A 19,542-nucleotide genomic window follows, 5' to 3' on the forward strand; every position below is an offset into this window, starting at 1 on the left:
AAAACCGTCCTTCAAACCTCTGTGTTTCTGTATGCATATTATCCACTGACCATTCCTGTCCTTATGGAGAAACTGTGCTGCTGGGTAAATTATCAGAACAATGCATTAGCAGTTATGCAAAGCTTAATGTTTTCAGTTGTTTTCAGGATGGCATCCCCTAAACATTTCTAGCTAAGTGAAATGTACCATAGAAATTTCACATATGTGGCTGACATTGTGTTGTATAGAAACTTTTCTTCCTCACCTCCCATGGATCCCAGGCAGACAGTGCATGGACTCTGAGGGTCTGCTGTCCCCAATGTATGAAACCCTTGCTTTGCAACGTTTATACCTCTGCAAGATCCTGCACCGCCCTGACTTATTTTCTGCTTGAACAGTAATATGTCGTTTTGAAAAGCAGCTTATCATTTTGTATATGACCTAATGATAATGGTAAATTAGGCTAATTCCAACTATTCCACCCACTTCCATTCCATTCCATTCCATTCCATTCCATTCCATTCCATTCCATTCCATTCCATTCCATTCCACCCCATTCCACTCTATTCCATTCCATTCCATTCCATTCCATTCCATTCCATTCCATTCCATTCCATTCCCTTCCATTCCATTCCATTCCATTCCACTCCACTCCACTCCACTCCACTCCACCCCATTCCACTCTATTCCATTCCATTCCATTCCATTCCATTCCATTCCATTCCATTCCATTCCCTTCCATTCCACTCTATTCCATTCCATTCCATTCCATTCCATTCCATTCCATTCCACTCCATTCCATTCCATTCCCTTCCATTCCATTCCATTCCATTCCACCCCATTCCACTCTATTCCATTCCATTCCATTCCATTCCCTTCCATTCCATTCCATTCCATTCCATTCCCTTCCCTTCCATTCCATTCCACTCTATTCCACTCTATTCCATTCCATTCCATTCCATTCCACTCCATTCCACTCTATTCCATTCCATTCCATTCCATTCCATTCCCTTCCATTCCATTCCATTCCATTCCACCCCATTCCACTCTATTCCATTCCCTTCCCTTCCATTCCCTTCCATTCCATTCCATTCCATTCCATTCCATTCCATTCCATTCCATTCCCTTCCCTTCCATTCCATTCCACTCTATTCCATTCCATTCCATTCCATTCCATTCCATTCCATTCCACCCCATTCCACTCTATTCCATTCCATTCCATTCCATTCCATTCCATTCCATTCCATTCCCTTCCCTTCCATTCCATTCCACTCCATTCCATTCCACTCCATTCCACTCTATTCCATTCCATTCCACTCCATTCCACTCCATTCCATACCACTCCACTCCATTCCATTCTATTCCATTTCACTCCATCCCATCCCATTCCATTCCACTCCATCCCATTCAACTCCATTTCTCTCCATTCCATTCCACTCCATCCCATTCAACTCCATTTCACTCCATTCCATTCCATTCCATTCCATTCCATTCCATTCCATTCCATTCCATTCCATTCCAAACTCCATTCCATTCCAAACTCCATTTCATTCCATTCCATTCCATTCCATTCCATTCCATTCCATTCAACTCCATTTCATCCCATCCCATCCCATCCCATCCCATCCCATCCCATCCCATCCCATCCCATCCCATCCCATTCCATTCCATTCCACGAGGGATGAGCAGGTCATAGCAAAGATTTCAGGTGGAAGAGGAAATCCAACCCATTGCAATAGGATGGATGTATGAAGTGTATGAATATCTGCTGTTAAGATGGAATATAAATTCTACCATCACTTTTTTGGATTTACATTTGAATCCCCAAACCAATGATTCAATAAACAAAACCCACGTGCTCAGGCCTGCTTATTCATCCTTTTTCCCCTTAGGAATGAAGATTTTGTAAAAGAAATACACTGGAGTCCCAAAAGCAAACCGGGAATCAGAAGAAGTCTTTTCCTGTGCTGACTTGAAGGCCTTGAGATTTTCTCCATGTGCATGGTGTCGAATATGAATGGGCTGTCAGGAAAATCACACTTGGTTTGTTAAAGAGGAAAGGGCATTAGCAAAGAACAAAAAGTAAACAACAAAATAAGATTGACCATACAAGAGAAAAAGACTTCTAAATATGTTAAATCAAAAAGGCAGCCTGTGTCTCAAAGAAATATACCACAGTTTGCTTTCATTCCAAAGGGAGGGGAAAGCCAATAAATAAAGTATAACAAACACAATTTTAGAAATCGGTTTAAAATGGCACAACTCAAACTGCTAATTAAGAAAGAAACATTTCAACATGTGGACCGAAATGCTCAAATAAACATCAGCACAAATGGAAACATTTGTTTGATCCATCGCTCTGAAATCAGGGCTGTTCTATGCATAAAAATCTCACTGCAATTAAACCACCATTTCTGGTGAGGAGAAACCCATCTCTTCATTCTGCTTGACTGCTTCCACGCCCTCACCATTCATTCCTCCCTCCCAGTGCCTGCATACATACAACTGCTCTCTCGGTGCTCAGGCTGACCTGTGGCCCCTGCTGAGCCACCCTGGCCCTGGGAAACTTGATGATCATGGAGGACCTTTTCAACCCACACCATTCTGTGATTCTGTGATTCTACTTCACCATGGAAATAGAATGGGGCTTCTTCAGTTCTGATATTCGTGCTGCAGGGGCTGCTCCAAAAGTATTTTTTTTCCCTTGGCCCATGATGTTGGAAGTGGATGTTGGTGGGACAGCAGAAAAGGTTGAACCTTCCCACCAATATGTCATTGCACTTTGTTACTGTGTGACAGCTGGCTGCAGAGGGGCACTGTAAGATATTATTCTGTTAACGTCTGTGTCTCAAGGCTTGCTGGGGACACAGATGGACTTGTTCAAGTCCCGAGCAAGGATTGTGAAATCCTTTGTCTGAAGGACACAGATGAACAAGAGCAGGCAAGTCCTGGGCAAAGGTTGTGAGATCCTTTGTCGGGGGGACGCGGATGGACGAGGGCAGGGGCAACGAGAGCGAGATGAGCTGCAGCTAAATAGCTGTGAAGTGCTCCTTTGTGTGGACCGATCGCACGATGATGGCCATCTCAGGGGTACTCAATGACTCTTGCTCAAGGCCCATCCTTGTCACGTAAGCAGGAGAACAAGGAGGATAAAAGAGGAACTGAAAACCGTGAGGATAGGTTTCTGACAACAGAATCCTCATGAAGAACGGAGGTTTCTGGCAGCAGGTTCCTCATGAAGAAGAAGAAGGATTCCTGACGATCAGATTCCTCGTGAGGTGACTCCTGCATGCTGTCGAACTCTCCTGTGCCTGCTGCCTGACCGCTGTTGCTGCTTCAAGAATTGGCTCCTCGACTTCCTCATCTACCTGCCTGCTGCCCAAGGCCGCCACGCTGCTGCTCCCCGTCCCCCTGCTGCGCTCTGCCCGGACCTTCAAACGCCGCGCAACGGGACGCTGCTGGATCCTGCTGGTGACTCTCCCCGCTTTACGCAACTCCTGCTTCTTTTCCATCTTTTCTATCGCCCTCCTTCCCTTCCCCGTCTCCCTGATTAGGTTTGGTAATAAACTGGATGGAACAACATATTGTTGGAAATAATCCAAGTAATTTTGTCAGGACGGTATCTCTGATAAAAGCAGAATTTATTCGCGATTGCAATGGCGGCGTCCCGCAAGCAGGAGCGCCTATGGACACAACATGGCAGCCTTTAGACCCTGTTTTCTCCCCCTTGCCTCCCCCCTCCCCTGTTTCCCCACTGGCTGGGTACTCCAGGTTCACAATCTTACAGAAGGTTTACATTTGCTATTTACTTGTTAATTTATTTGTTATCTGCTGTCAGTCAGCAGTCATCCGGTTGTTTCCAAGCTGTCTCGGTGCTCTCCTTGTCCTACTGATATGGTGATGTTCTTTAAAGTCGTCGTTAAACAAAGAGCACTGGGGGATGATGCCAGGCCTTCCCAATGTCAGGCGCTTCCTCGGACAGGCCATGACTGTTCTCTGGTTTGCTCTCGTGCGGGATATTCTTGCAGTGTGTAATGACAAAATATACATCTATACACTTATATACAGAGTATGCGTTCCTGGGAAGGTTCGTCTATACGATAAGTGATGTAAACTTACCAGAGATCTTCCCCAAGTTAAGTAGAAGGACTCCCAAAAAGAACTGTGATAGCAGAGATCATAAAATAAAAATAATATTACACAATTCTAATGCAGAAACAACACTTGATTCTCACAATATGAACAGTTGTTTCTTAATCTCACGCCGGGTATACAGATATTAAAAAGAACCTCATCTCCCTCCTATAAATTGGAGACATTTATTGGCGTAGTCGTTACAGGATACCCACTGTGTTGTCCTTCCAGATAGTTTGAAGCTTTTTTTCTGTGTGCACCTCCTGGAGTTGCAAGGAGCGATAGTTTTGAAAATTTAGACGTGAGTCCTTCTCCAGGAAGATCGCTCCATGTTCTGAAACTTTGCCTTTTATGTGTGCACCTCTCGGGATGTATTTTGACTATTTGCATTTTGATTAATACGTGTGTGCCTCCTCGGGAAGACTTCTCTGGTTATTTGGTGACTGAAGTGCGAAACTTGAAGTGATATTTTGTGACTTAAAAGTGTGTGCCTCTCCAAGAAGTTTTATTTACTCTATTGAAACCTGGAAAGTGTTGCTTTAGCTTCACATTTTTTGTGCTCCCACCGCAGAAAAGGAGGAGCGGTTTGAGCTGTGTGCACCTCCTGGAATGGCAAGGAGTGAACTGTAACTTAGGTGTGGTGTTTACAGGTGTTTTTTTAGCTTCTTGTCTTTGTGTGCTCCCGTCAACAAAAGGGAGGCGTTATTGGAGCATTTGCATTTGTTTAAGTGTGGTCTATCTCCTGGGGAGGAGCGGTAAGGAGTAACTGAGCTTTTGAATACGTGTACCTCCTCCTCCCTGACTGTAGATTTTTCGCTGTATTAAGAAATGAGTAACAGTATTGCCAGTATGAAAAGTGAAGATGTGTTATTTGATAAGAAAATGGCACCATTGACATTCATCAACTCTTGACGAATGTTCACAGAGACCAAACAGTGGGTGTGAGTTTAGTGAGTGGTGCATCTCAAGCAGTAGTGGCAGTGATAGTGGCTCACATCTGCTGGTGCAGATTGTTTGAGTGTGGCATGCAGTTCTTACTCATCGCTGGTGAAAGTGCAGAGCTAATGGTGGTGACTGTGTCGAGAAACAATGCCGTGTAGCTGAGGATTTGCTCTGTCAAATAGTGCCATCGTGCTTTTTGGAGTGGGTGCAGTTTGCATGGAAATAAATTGGAGGCATTACTTTCGGAGCAACCTGCGGTTCTGAGGCTTGTGCTCTAATGCCAAGGACTGCAGGAGGCTGTGACTGTGGTGTGGGTGCCTGTGCTCTCACTGTATTCCTGCATACAGCCAGGAGTGCTGCTGCCATAGGGTGGGTTTCCCAGGCACCTCCCAGGTCTGGCGCACCTTTTTCATAGAATCACAGAATCACAGAATAGCCTGGGTTGCACAGGAGCACAGTGCTCATCCAGCTCCAACCCCTGCTGTGTGCAGGTCGCCAACCAGCAGCCCAGGCTGCCCAGAGCCACATCCAGCCTGGCCTTGAATGCCTGCAGGGATGGGGCATCCACAGCCTTCTTGGGCAACCTGTGCCAGTGCCTCACCACCCTCTGGCTGAAAAACTTCCTCCTCATATCCAACCCAAACCTCCCCTGTCTCACTTTAAAACCATTCCCCCTTGTCCTACCCATTCCACTCCTGGCACAGCCTCAGACATGGGGGATTTGTAGTTTCTTGGGGCTGTGGCAGCAGCAGAGCAGCCAGAAATGTTACGGTGCTCTCTTTTGGGGGAGCTGTTTGCTGGGAAGTTGTACAACTGTCTTCATCTCGTCTGATAGAAGGACAGGAGCAGGCAGCACAGTTTCCTGCTATCTGTCTGGTTTGTGGCTCCCACCACTGTATCCTCCCCACCTGCAGCCCAGCCCCTGCACTGAGCTCATTGCCTGGCAAGATGAACAGGTGAGGAGTTGCAGCACGGAAGCTTTGCACCAGACGAGAACTGTTGCCACGAATTAAGGAAGAGAAAAATCACTTGCTTGTGTTTCGCCTGGGAATTCAAATGCTTTAAGATTTAGTGTAACACAGGATCTGTTTAAGTGGTAATTGTTCTTTGTTTCAGACTACATCAATTTACAACTGGAACACTATGGCTGTCACTGGAAATGCTTTGTAAATTTATTTACAGGCTGCAGGAAAGTGAAGAAGCACATAGGCTGCATTTTAAATACAAATTGCTTCGAGGTACAATTTGCTCAAATTGTTGTAATGCGCATTATGAATTTAATTTTAGTACATTTTTGCTATATAATAACCTGATTTGAAAGTATAAATGCAAATTAAATTTAAATAACCTATAATTTTTATGTGATGTGATGTTTCATAAATATTTACTATGGGCGTCTTATTATCGAATCAACCAGTCCTTATACAGCACAGACAGTAATAAAGGCAAGGTCATCTCTTACTTACTGTAAGAAATATATAGTACTTATTATTAGACTTGCACTCTGCAGCATCTGATTGTTCTTCAGCTCATCTGTCTGCAAAGAGATAATCACAGCAACATCTGAGTGCCTCAGCCCTTAATGCGTTTATCTCTCTCTCTGAGGTAGGAGTGCTTTTATCACCATTACCCTTACTGGGAATCAAGGCACGGGGAGGTGGGCTTTAAGTTCATCGAGGCACACGCTGTGCTGCAAGCACTGTGCTGTGAGCACCTTGCTGCATCACCCCCCGGGCATGCACCACCGTGCAAACATCATGCTGTAAGCACTGTGCTACAAGCATGCATCATGCTGCACGCAGCACTGTGCTGTGGGCATGGTGCTACCCCAGCAGGTGGGTAGCACGGAGGACAGAGCAAAGATGGAATGGGCTTTATTTTGTGAAAATTCCTTCATGCAAGGATCATTTTCCTTGTATAATTTTCCTACCCCAGGGATAGCAGCATGATACTGAATTACTTAAGTTTCCACGCAAGTATCTCTCTTTTACGAAAGCTTTTTTGGAAACAAAAGCTTTGGCACCTTGGCTCTTTCTGTGTGGAAAGAACTTACACATCCAACAGGGCTACCTGCTGTCAGGGTCTGCTGCATGCTTCCATGGTGTCAATGCAAAATTACTCTTTTTGCTAATCTCAATATAAAGGTTCATGAAAGAATCCTAAATGGAAAGTCAGCTTGTATGCTTTGCCTTCTGGATGGGTGAGACAATTTTGACTGAGCGAATCATAGAATCATAGAATCCTAGAATAGTATATTTATAATATTCAGGTGCTGTGTGCAGGTCGCCAACCAGCAGCCCAGGCTGCCCAGAGCCACATCCAGCCTGGCCTTGAATGCCTGCAGGGATGGGGCATCCACAGCCTCCTTGGGCAACCTGTGCCAGTGCCTCACCACCCTCTGGCTGAAAAACTTCCTCCTCATATCCAACCCAAACCTCCCGTCTCACTTTAAAACCATTCCCCCTTGTCCTATCAAACATTTAACCCAAGACTGAACAACAAAATGAAAGAATGACCAAATGTTCCCATAACACGTGATTTAGCAGACCAAGGTTGCCTTTCTTCCAGCAGAGGGGCAGCACACTCACTCTTGTCTTCACACCATTTCTAGGAAGACCACAGGAACACATCATAATTAAGTAAGATTAATGTCACCTACAATGTCTGCAAAACCCACAAACTGTGGGTGTTTCCAAACTGAACACGGACTTTTCAGAAATGTTGAGCACTGTTTCCACACTTGGTGACTGCAGAGATTTCAGTCTCTCACTTTCAAGCCCAGCTGCAGCAGGCCACGTGTTCTTCATACTTTCAAACAAGACATCTCTTTACTTACCCTGCGGTCCCACTGCACACCTGGGTGGAATTAAGGCTGTCTAAAGAGAGAGCAATGATGTCCATGGACCGGATGAACGCCATGAACAAAGCAGTCCAAGAAGCCCCTCCAACTTGCTAGTAGTGTCCATGGCAGCAGCCAGCCCTATGTGGTGCCTGTCCAGAAGCTGAGCCGTCTCTGCTGAAGGCTTCTGAAGGACCAAGGCCAAACTGGGGTGACTTCTGATCCCCACAGCTGCTGTGAAGCTGTTGGTGCCCACCTGCCATGCTCTGCCCATCCGGCCCGGCCGCCTGCAGCTCTGACAGAGGGAGCAGCGCCCTGGGCTCGGTGCTTGATGCTGTGCTCCGTTAGTGTTAATTGCTGCAGGAACAGTGGGGTGACAAATGGCCAGGTGTTTAGCAGCAGAGCTGCACAGGGCAGGCAGGACTGTGGGACCAGCAGTGCTGGGAGCGAGGCAACCTGGTTTCATTGGCTCAGATAAGGTTTGTGTTTGTGTAACAGGCAGCTCACATGGGTAAATATCTTTCTCCATGCATACAGAAGTGACCAGGAGGGCTTGGATGTGGAAAGCACCCTTTCCTGCCAACCGAAAATCAAGTTGAGGAGCCAAGTGGAGACTGGGCTGGTGCAGGACTGCCTGGTGAAGGGGTATGGCTGCCCAAATCCTCTGGCTGCACAAGCTTGCTGCACAACCTTCTATGTTTGGCATAGAATGCTTTATGTGACGTCCATTCTATCAAATTATCTCAGCAGGGGTTTGGTGCTCCCCACATCTAGCTGGCGTAACAGCACAGAACAAAATGGAGAAATACCAAAGGCCATAAAGTGTTGTTCTGTGTTCACCACAGGCAGAATGTATCTTTAAATATTTCAGAGCCATGCAAGGATAATTAATGACAGAGCTTTTTACATTTCTGTTTTAAAGGGTTGTGCTTTTCTTCACCATCACCTCAGATGTGAGAGCTGGATGCTGAGCTCTCCTACCACGGGAGCTTTCCTGCCATTCCTTCTGCAGGAAGCTGAGGAGGATCAGCAGTGACGATGTGCAGTGAAGTGGCAGGCGGTGTCTCCTTCTCAGGAGGGGGAAGCTGCCATGGGGAAAGGCCCTGCTGGTTTCTTGCACCCCAATGCTCACAGTGTTGAGCCCCCTCTCTGCAGGCAGTGCCAGCAGCCGGGTGCCTTCGGCTCTCGTTTGGGCTTTGGCAGCTCAGGAAACTCCCTAGGGCAAGAGCTCTTTAATTCAGTGATCCAGCCAGTGCAGAAAAATTGCACTGCTGTATCTCATTTAATGTCTCACTCCATTTAAGCCTGCCCTCCAGGGAAGGATCCTCTCTCTCATTCCTTCCTTTTCTATTTTTTATTTTTATAATGTATATCCTGGAAATCTACATAAAGAGAACACATTTGGAAGTTTTGGAACTCTTCCAGCTGGAATTCATCAGTCCTTGTAGTCTTCCCTCAAGAAATGGACGCTGGTTTTGTTCTTTCCAGTGGATTTCCTGCTGTTTGGCAAAACTGCTTTAAAGGATTAATAATGGGAGCACTTGAGCAAGTCCAACACATATTATACTGAGAGGTTTCATTGAGCAGCATCTCTTCCAAAACCAGAAGAACTAACTGTGACTTCATCTCCATTAACTCTATGCAGTGATTGTGGCTGAGCTGCCCCAAGCTGGGACAGCCCTCACTGATGTCCAAAGCCAAACAAAAGATCTACTGCTGCTCCCCAAAACTTCCCAGTCTCATTTTCTGGAAAAGAAATAAGAGCAATAATTAAAGATCAGATTGAGGAACAGGCAGGGTTTATGGAATGTCCTTTAATCACATCTACTCCCTGAAAAACCGAGCCAGAACCACAGCCCCACAGCACCCGTAACACTCATAGCACCCACAGCACCCATAGCATTCATAGCACCCACAGCACCCCCAGCACCCATAGCATCATGTCTCTCTATGCACCTAGGGGTGATGTGAGCACTTCTGTGGAAAGACAGATCCTGATACCTGATTCTTACCTGAACCCAGAAGGCATCCCTCTCATTATTTCCCTATGACAATGTTTATTTATCTTCTGGTCACCGTTTGGGGGCAGGTTTTTGCAGCTTTAACACACTTAAAATATTAGACAGCAGCCTCCATCCAAGCCTGCTGTGAGCTTTGACCCCACCAGGCTGCTCAGAGCTCATTAAACAAGCAGTCATCCCTGTGTGAAGGAAATTGCTGTGGTTTACTAATGCTTCTAAATGATGTTCATGAAGCATGAACTTCAGTATCATGCTCCATGGCACTGCTCAGATTTCTGTGGCAAGAAATGAACTTCAGTGTTACAGCCAAAATAAATCCTAGCCCTGCATGAAGCTCACCAAGTTTGATATCATATTTACAGGGTTACTGGTGCCATTAACCATGGAATGTTCATATTCATGTCACTGATCTTGTACCATTTTCAGGACTATGGGCATATTTTAAGATTTAAGAAGCCCTCAGATGTAAGCCCATAATGTAAGGACCTCATCTGTTTAACATGGTCCACCTTTGGATTGCTGTGGTGTGAGGGTCTCACCACATCCTTAATAACAGCTGTACAGCCCTGAGCTCTTACTGGATCTGCTGTGGCATGGGGCTGTCCTCACATCAGCTGAGCTTCTTGCAGATCCCATGAAGCTTTGTGGCTTGCATGATTCACTTTCTGTCAGATCTGTACCCCTGCAGCTGCAGGGCACTCACCTGCACTTAGCAGTGAGCAGTGAAGGTTCCATTGGTAGCAATGCCCCGTGGAGGCATTGATCTTCAGCTTTGGTGCTGTTTTCCTGACTCTCCTCCTGGAGAGCCCCTGGATGTGCCCTGGGCACAGCTCCACTTGTTCCTACTGGGACGGGGTGGGACCCAAGGCACTGAGGTGTCCCCAGACTCAGCCATGCAGGGATTCTGGGATCCTGTGAGCATTCAGATCCATCACAAACTCAGGATTAAATGAAATGCCCCGAAAACGGCATGAAATCAAGGTCCAATATAATCTTAGTTGTGTATAATTGGGTTTCAGCAGTAACTGTGCAGGGTCCTTGTGCTTTTGCTGCAATTATGTACTCTTGCACACCCCTTCTGCATGTTAAGAAACTGCACTGCTCATCGGGCAGTTAGCTGGTCTTGCTTTTGTCCTTTCCTTTAACAAAAAAACATATATATATATATATTTGTAACTGTCACCTGTGTTGTTAGGATAAGTTCTAAGTTGGCGGATGAGGAGAGAAAATTGCCAAATGCTGCAAAGGTTGGAAGAGCCAAGCAGAAAAGTCTGAAGGACCAGTGGATTCTATAAGAATGTGAGATCAGCAGGCAGGAGCTGCGGCTGCTGATGGGGAGGACAAGGGGCAAACAAGCAGGGGAAAAAAGCCCTCAGTTTTCCTTGGTGGTGTGGCTCTGCCTGAGAGCTGTGCGAGAGCTGTCAGAGGCTCTTTGCTGGAGTAGGATTTGGCCACAAGAAAACCTAAACCAGAAGCGGTGTTATGACCAAGTGACTCTGCCAGACATGGAAGGGATGCCGGAGAAGTTCTACTAATTACAGAGCACAGCTTTTTAGGTGTTTCCCAGACTTGTTGTAAAGACTTCAGGCATCATCCCCTCCTACACGCTGAATAAGAACGGCTGAAGGCTCAACCTCCTGCTCAGCAGAAGCCTTTCACCTCCCTGCTGCCACTCTGTGCACTCCTCTGCAATTTCGAAATAGCATTCGAGCCTCAAGAAAACTCTCAAGACAATGCTTTCCAACCACAGGCATGGTGGCAGCCCCTTGTTGAGATTTTTCCTGTTTGTTGGCCTTCTTTACACTTTAATAGCAGTACAGAATTGACCTTACTAACACTGCTTTGATAGCAAGCTTCTCTTCTACTCTTCTTATCTGTTTATTGCACTAACAAGAGGGGAGGCCATATGTCAAGCTGGGAGCAGTAGATGATGCCCAAGCCAGCTGAGATTACGAGGCTCTCTACCTACATCTGTATGGCTGACTTGCCCTTGTCATTTTGCCAGAATTTGTTTTGCTTTCTTCCACGTCATTGGAAAAACACTCAAGAAAATCTGTCCAACATCAAGCATCTGCAATACAGACGGATCTTCTGTTGCACAATGATGTCACACTTAAAATGACTGCTGAGGTAGCTTTTGCTGCATGTCGTATACGATGCAATGTCTCAACTATAGTGGATACAATTCAGTATAATTTAATGAAATTGAAAAAATAACTAAGCCTAGGATAAAACGTTTTTAAATGTTATTCTTTATAATTAATTCAAACATTTTACAACTGAAAGTTATTAAAGAATAACAAGTCGCTTACTAACTCTAAAACAACCAAACAAGTGGAACAGCCAACATGAGCACTTGCAACGCATGGCCCAGGTGGGCTGTAGGGACAAAGTGCTCTCCTTCAGATGCAGCCAGGGAAGCAAACAGGCTGTGAAGTGCTATTTCTGTGCTGGGGACACGAGGAGCCCGCTCAGAGCTCAGGGTGATGAGGTGGGGAACTGCAGATGAAGAGGTCTTTCAATTCTAAACCCATTTTAGAAATACCACTGGAAATTGCAAATTTCCTTTTGACTGCCCATTTACTTCTTTTTCGTTTTCTTTCCAGTTTTATTTGTACAGACAGGCACATGCAGTTGATGGCTCAAAAGAGGAAGGAACCCATCCGTGCCAGCCGGAGCTGTGCAGGAGATTGCACCCAGGCATGGGGAAGGAAAGCAGCTCATGTGTGGTGCTCAGGGCCGTGATTTAGAGAAGGGCTGTTAGAGTTAGGGCAGGATGATCAGGATGTGGTTGGACTCGAAGACCTTTAAGGTCTTTTCTACCCTGAGCGATTCCATGATTCTGTGTACAAAAATGGCCTGAAGCAAGCAGGCTGCCATGGCACCTGTGGGAACAGTGCAGCGTTCTGTGCAGCAGATCCCAGAGGAAGGCTGAGCCTCTGAAGACACCACACAAGGAAAGCCAAGAGACATTCATGCAAAGTAAGCATGAGATTAATCACTAGAATGCTGCTTCTAAAGGGGAACTGCACGCACGTGCTGCGGAATGCTGCAATGGGGCACAGAGACGCTGAAAGCTTGGAAGCTGTGGAGATGCTGATGCGGTTCCCACCCTCATCCCTCAGACCTTGGAAATCAGACCCGTGCTGTAGTGAGTTTGTAATAGCAATATCCCTTCTGTGCCCTCTGCCTTCTGTGCATGCAGTGGTGCAAGCATTAATAACTAGGGGCCTCGTCACAGGTTTCACACTGGGGTAGGCGCAGGGAAGTCATCGCTGGCTCCTGCTGCCCCATCCAGGCAGGCAAGCTTCAGACAGTGAGCAGCAGAAGGCCCTGCTGATAACGAGCTCCCTAATGAGCTCGTGGTAGCCCGTGGGAGTGCTTTATGTTCTGTGCTGGATGCCCACAGCCAGATCCAGGATCATCCCAAGGGATGGAGGTGGCTGTGGAAGCCATGGCTAGGCTGGGGCTAAAGGACTGCAGAGAGCAGCTGGAAGCGGGTGGTTACTGATGCTTTGGATATGAAGGGATCCGTGTGCATCCCACAGCTGGGGTCTGCTGGAGCATGGGGCAGCCCTGCAATGGGTGCTGAGATGGGAGCTGGGAGCTGATTTGCTGGGATGTTTTAAGCTACTGTGGTTAAAAGTAAATAAATACCAAAGGGCAATGTTAGCAGTGTGATTTTAATTTGTTTAATCAGATTATGTTGTTTTCTTCTCTGCTGCTTTCTAATTTGGGTATATGAAAATGAAATTAATATTAAATTCTCCTATTTATTCAGCCTTAACGAGATGACTGCAGTGGCTTGCCAGCAATCTGTTGTCTTTTAAATATGGCTTCCTGAGCATTTCCTAAGCTACCTAAGTTTGGGAAAAAGCCAAAATATCACCTTCATTCCAGTCACTTCAGGATCGTGACATTAACAGAAACACTTATTAAATGGGATTTAATAGGATTAAAGAGCAATGTAAAGAGTGGGATTAAAGATACTGCTGCTCCGTTTCGCAGCAATGAAGGAATGGATCTTGGTTTGCTGAGGGAAATATGTAATTATCTTTTGTGTGGAACTCCAGAGCTCTTTATTTCCTTTTTCTAGATTGAAACCTGAGCACGTGGCAATGCAAACCAGGCAGTGGAAATTCCTCATCCTGGAAGTTGGACAAACCCGAGAGAAGAGGGAAGTCATTAAAGCAGTTTGCACACTGCAGAATTAAAGCATACCTGCTGGTAACAACTGTGTTTGTGTTCGGCCGGCCGCTTTAGACTGAATGATAACTGAATTATACCTGCTTCAGGCTGCTGCAAATCCTGTTAGCAGGAGGTGGGCAGCGGTGGATTAGCACACATCCACTCCGTGTACATCATTAGGAGGTCTGGGCTCTCCAGTACTGATTTCATCTCTCTGCAATGCAGCCTTGAAATCAGGAGAGAAGAATAAGGGGTTTTCTTTAGATGATTCACTCTGCTGCCACGTTTTCTTATCTCTTGTACTGCGCGCTGAACACTGGCAATATACAGTCATAAACAGCAGGTTATAGCTGCAATCAAACAGATTCTTCCCACCAGAAAAACATGTTCCAAAACTTCAAGGGTTGAATTCTTTCCTCCCAGGCATGTCCTTGGCTCAATGATTTCATTGCAAATGGACATATGGTGCCAGAGTCTGGGCTGGTACATCCAGATTTATGAGAAACACTACACATCATCCTCCAATTTCAGTCTGAGAGCTGTGGATCTTGGCACAGGCCATCCTGAAGCAGAAGGTGGTGGTGAGTGACAGCTTGATACATCTCAGTCATTGGCTGCTTTTGCTCATGTACTCGATTTGGAGGAAGATTTGTTGGTTAACTCTGGGTATATTGTACCACTCTGCAGAAACACTGTGGTAATTATTTTGGGTGTTCCACAGACTTATTCCTCTACAATCACTGAGTAGTGCTTTACCTGATTACCTTCATTGTGAATCCAGCCTTGTCAATCCGCTAAGATTTCCCACTCAATCAACACACGCCTCTAACTTGTAATTATCTGTGGAAATGTTTTTGCAATGTGCAACCCTTAACCTTTTTTAGATGTTGATTTATTGCCTCAGAGTTAAGCCCTGATGTTCCATTTCCCAGTGCTGTTACCAGCGTCTCCTTCCAGAGAAAATAATTTAACTAAAACCTTGTGGAAAAATGAATCAAAAGCCCGATGGTATTTACATGGGGCTTTTTAATCATTTCAAACATAGGGAAGTTTTTGATTTAAAATTACAGTAATTTTATTTCAATTGTTCTTGGTATTTTCCTCAGGCACAACTAGGAATATACACATAATTAACCAAATGGCGGCTCCTTCCACAAACGATAAATGCCTAAGATATAAAAAATGCCAAATGCCATTTCAGATAACAGCTTTTAGAGAATTTTCACGACAAGGAGGTTGGCTCGACGTCCTGTGCTGCTTTGGAGTCCCAAGCAGCTGCAGAGGAGCAGAGCAGCGAGTGCTGCAGGGCCTCCCATGCTCATCCAGCCCCAGGCTGGGAGTCCTGCTGCTCTGAGGTTGTTCTCCTGCAGGAAGATTTACAGTGCACCAATCTCAGAGAAGGGAGCGTGCGGCTGCAGGCTGACAGGTGTGCACCTCCAGTGTGCAGCAGGAAGGAGATGTTGGGTCTGAGGACACCAAGGGGCCGTGCTGGTTCTGACCTCCCACCCCTGCTCCTGGAGGATGGAGCTTTCCTGATCTCATCCAAAAGAGCCTTTCTGTAAGTAGGAAGCTGTGTAACATTGAGATCTGATTGTTTTCCATAAATTGCCTTCTTCACACGCTGGCACAGGTTGCTCAAGGAGGCTGTGGATGCCCCATCCCTGCAGGCATTCAAGGCCAGGCTGGATGTGGCTCTGGGCAGCCTGGGCTGCTGGTTGGCGACCTGCACACAGCAGGGGGTTGGAGCTGGATGAGCACTGTGCTCCTTTGTAACCCAGGCCATGCTGGGATTCTTAAAGCAGCATCCTTTGCCCACCAGTGCTGCTATAAGGTCAGGCTCTCTCTCTGCATTTATCCATCTCTTGGGCTCACTGTGCATTTAGAGTTTGAGTGCTGCTCTGTGTGCAGTTATCATGAACTCAGCTGGTAAGTCTTCATAAAAAGCAAAACATGCTCAGCTCTTCCAAATCTCAATCAGCTTTCATCACTGCTGCACCAGAGTGCTAAAATGGAGCCGGCTTGGGGCCCAGTACCTATCAAAGCAGATTTGAATGGATGACCCTCATTTTACCACCTACGAATCTAATAAACAAACTGTTGTTACACTTTATTGCACTATCTGTCACGATAATGAAGTTTTATTTACCATTTCCAAGAACATTTCACTTTCAGGGATGCTATCGGAACAAGCACATCAGCTGTATCACTGATGCTCAGCGAGAGCTGCCAAGCCCCAGAGTCCCCAGTGTGGATGGATATCTGCGTGCTGGGATGCTCCACTCCTTGGGATGCATTTTTGCCATGGGTTTGTTGCTTTTGTTGTTTCCTATCCTGCTGCAGGTTCAGAGAGAGTTCTGAGCTGCTGGCTGAGAGCTGTCCCCATCCCACATCTTTGGGAGTCCAGGGTTCACCCAGGATGGGTTCCCATGCAGCATCCCATTGCTGAGGCCCAGGCTGCTGCCTGCCACATCCCAGTGCACAGAGCTCTGCCTGACGCTGGCTGGGACATCTTGTTCTGTGCCTGTCCCACTCCAGCTCTACTCCTGTAGGATTTCATGGAATCACAGAACGGTTCGAGTTGGAAGGGACCTTTAGAGGCCACCTGATCCAATCCCCTTCCCGCCTCCCACAATGAGCAGGGACACCTACAGCTCCATCAGGTGCTCCTTTCCCAGTTCCATTTACCCCACCTATTTTCCAGGTGAGCCCTTGAGGGCTGTCTTGGTGCTGCCCTGGCTGGGCAGCCTCCTAGCAGTACTGCAACCACTGCCCCAGCAGTGCTGCTCAATAGGGCATCCTAAAACAATTTACTTCTCTTTTCTTTTTCTTCCTAATAATCTGCTGATGCACTGATCCATAAAACTTATGAGAAATATTTATAAAGGTGACAGCCTTGACACGGAGAATTAAATCATAACACAGGAGCGTGCCAATTTAGTGGCTTATAAAGTTTGAGTTAAAAAATCAGCAACAACACAAAAGCAGATGAAGATCTGTCACAGCTGAGAAAAACAAGCAGCTGAGAAAGAATTAGAGCTACAGACTTCCCATCTATGACAAGTGCAGATAGGCTATAAATGTGTGTCAGGTGACAGGTAGGCATGCAGTGAGTAGCAAGGACTGCGTTATAGCATCTTCTACATGAGCAACCCGTTCCAAAACAGCTGTTGTTTGGGGAGAGAGAAGTGCTTCTACTGTAGCTGAGGAAATAAATGGTGAGGCAGCAGAACAATGCACAAGAGGATTTATTTTTTTTTTCATAAGTTTAAGGATTTGTTCATTTAAAAAAAAAAAAAAGCCAGCACAGCTGCAGCCTCTCATGCAATGTGCCCATGTTCCCCCACCACCTCCAGCTGCACAGACCTGCCATGGTAAACAAGGAGTGCCTTGGTAGTGCTGCAGCAAAAGAGCTTTCGAGCAGAGATGTCTACCAAAACAGACGCAGGAAGATGGCAGAGTTAGAAGGGAGCACTATGATAGCCATGATGGCAGCAGAAGGCTCTCAGCAGCCATTGGTGTGACTTCTATCCCAACTGCTCTGCTGCTGTCTGCTGCTCCCATGCTCCCTCAGGTTTCTGAAGTTTTAAACTGTTTTTATTCAGACACGTTTATGCAACAGAGCAGAGCCCAAAGCAGGCCATGTGGGAATACAAATGAGGACAGATAACACGTGTGAGAAAGGATGTGCTTCCCTAGGAGCCTCCCCAGCACCACAATGCGCTGTGAGCTCGTGCTGTGATGGCTGCCATGGTGCAGATAGAAGGGCCTGAGAATGTCAGAGGTGGGAACACGGCTCTCATAGCACCATGGGGGGGTACTGCTGCTGTGCATTCTGCAGGCTGTCATCCAAAGTCAGGAGCAGTGCTCGGGGCTCCAGGTTGGAGCTCCAGGTGTTTGTTTTAATTGGTTGGGTTGGTGACTGACTTCATTTCCCAAATGAAAACAGTTGTGAGGTAGATGGGCCTTTGATGAATCCTGGGTGCAACCGCTTCTCTTTTCTAAAAATTAAGACATTTGATAATTCCAAGAAGCCATTTCATTTCCCATCCAGGGGCTGGTCAGCCAAAAGATGGGGAGAAGCATTTTAATTAGTTTAGAAGCGTGTCATTGTAAGTTAGGAACACCAACCTTCTTGTCCTTACGCATACATGCAACAACAATGTAATGAAATAATTGAAAACAAGAAAATTAAGAAGCCTACAATTTTCTGCTATTTTTCACCAAATTACAGCTTACAGAGAAGAACATCTCTCACTTTAAAACCACTCACTGTCTGTGGGAGGAGGGCCTGGGGAGCAGGGGAGCTGCCTGCATCGGCAGCACGCTGTGTGACAGTGGATGAGGGGTGCATCCACAGCAGTGGGAAGCAGGAATGGGGCTGTGTCAGATGCATGGCTCTCTGCTAACTGCTCCCCTGGTCCTAATTTGTTTTAAGCACCATCAAACCTTTAAACAATTTCAATGAGCTTTCAGTAATTGCTTCGCCATCCTCTGTTATCTCTATAGAACTCCATTCCGACAGCAGGTTTTTGCCTCTCTGACTCTAGGGCTCCCTCCAAAATGTTAAGTCACACTCTAAAATTCTCAAGCATTAAAACGCATGGAGCAGGGATTCAGCCAGGGGCACAAACAGCAGCAATCAAAATTGCAGAACGGAAGAACAGAATTTGTCCTTTTTTAAAATCAGCTGTAGATCTGCTGCTAACAGCAAACACAAGGCAGCCTCAGTGCAGAGCCCATTTCAGTGCCTGGAATCAGCATCCCCAACAAACGGTGCCGTCTTCAGTTTTTCCCCACTTTTTCCTCTGGTTCTCTGAGCTTTGGGTCATGCTGCTTGCAGCAGGCTGCTCAGGATCCTGGCAGACATTTGTTCTGGCTGACAAAGCAAGAGGACCCCATCCTCCTATTCTCCCTGCTCGTTTTCCATTGGGAACTTTTAGTGTTTCCTCACACAACCAGAAATGCACAGTCACTGCTCCTTGTTCTGCTCAGGTGTGTGCAAGCAACAACAGGCCTATCAGTCAGAGGGAACAGAGTAATGGCAGTCAGAATTGAAGCCCTCAGCTTCTGGTCCACAACTTTGCTCAGCACTTTCCCAGCTGAAATCAGGACACAGCAGTGCTGGGCACTGGGGTTGGGCTTCTGTAGGCACTGGTGTTTAAGAAGCAGATGAAAGCCCAAGTTCTGCACTCAGGATTTCCTATAAAAATGCATTTGCTTCTGCTGGAATCACAAGGAATTCTCTTTTTTCCAAAAAACACAGGTGTACCACAAGTGACTTCACAATCTCCTGTGGTAGAAACAGGGCTGTTAAGGTTAATTTTGGCACCAGAATAAAGAAGATGCAGCACCTGTGAACATACTGGGTTACACACAGAGGTTTTTAACAGTTCCTAGTAGCTGAGTTCCTGGAACAGCTTTCTACTGGAAACTCATTTG

At 46.2% G+C, this 19,542-nt stretch overlaps 1 long non-coding RNA gene across 1 annotated transcript in view; it reads left to right on the forward strand.

The window, feature by feature from the left end:
• The window catches only part of LOC128087260 (uncharacterized), a 345,044-nt gene that overhangs the window by 230,398 nt on the left and 95,104 nt on the right, over positions 1–19,542 (forward strand). The window lies entirely within an intron of this gene.

Source organism: Tympanuchus pallidicinctus, unplaced genomic scaffold (assembly GCF_026119805.1).
Source record: "Tympanuchus pallidicinctus isolate F22 unplaced genomic scaffold, pur_lepc_1.0 scaffold3, whole genome shotgun sequence".
Lineage (NCBI taxonomy): Eukaryota > Metazoa > Chordata > Aves > Galliformes > Phasianidae > Tympanuchus > Tympanuchus pallidicinctus.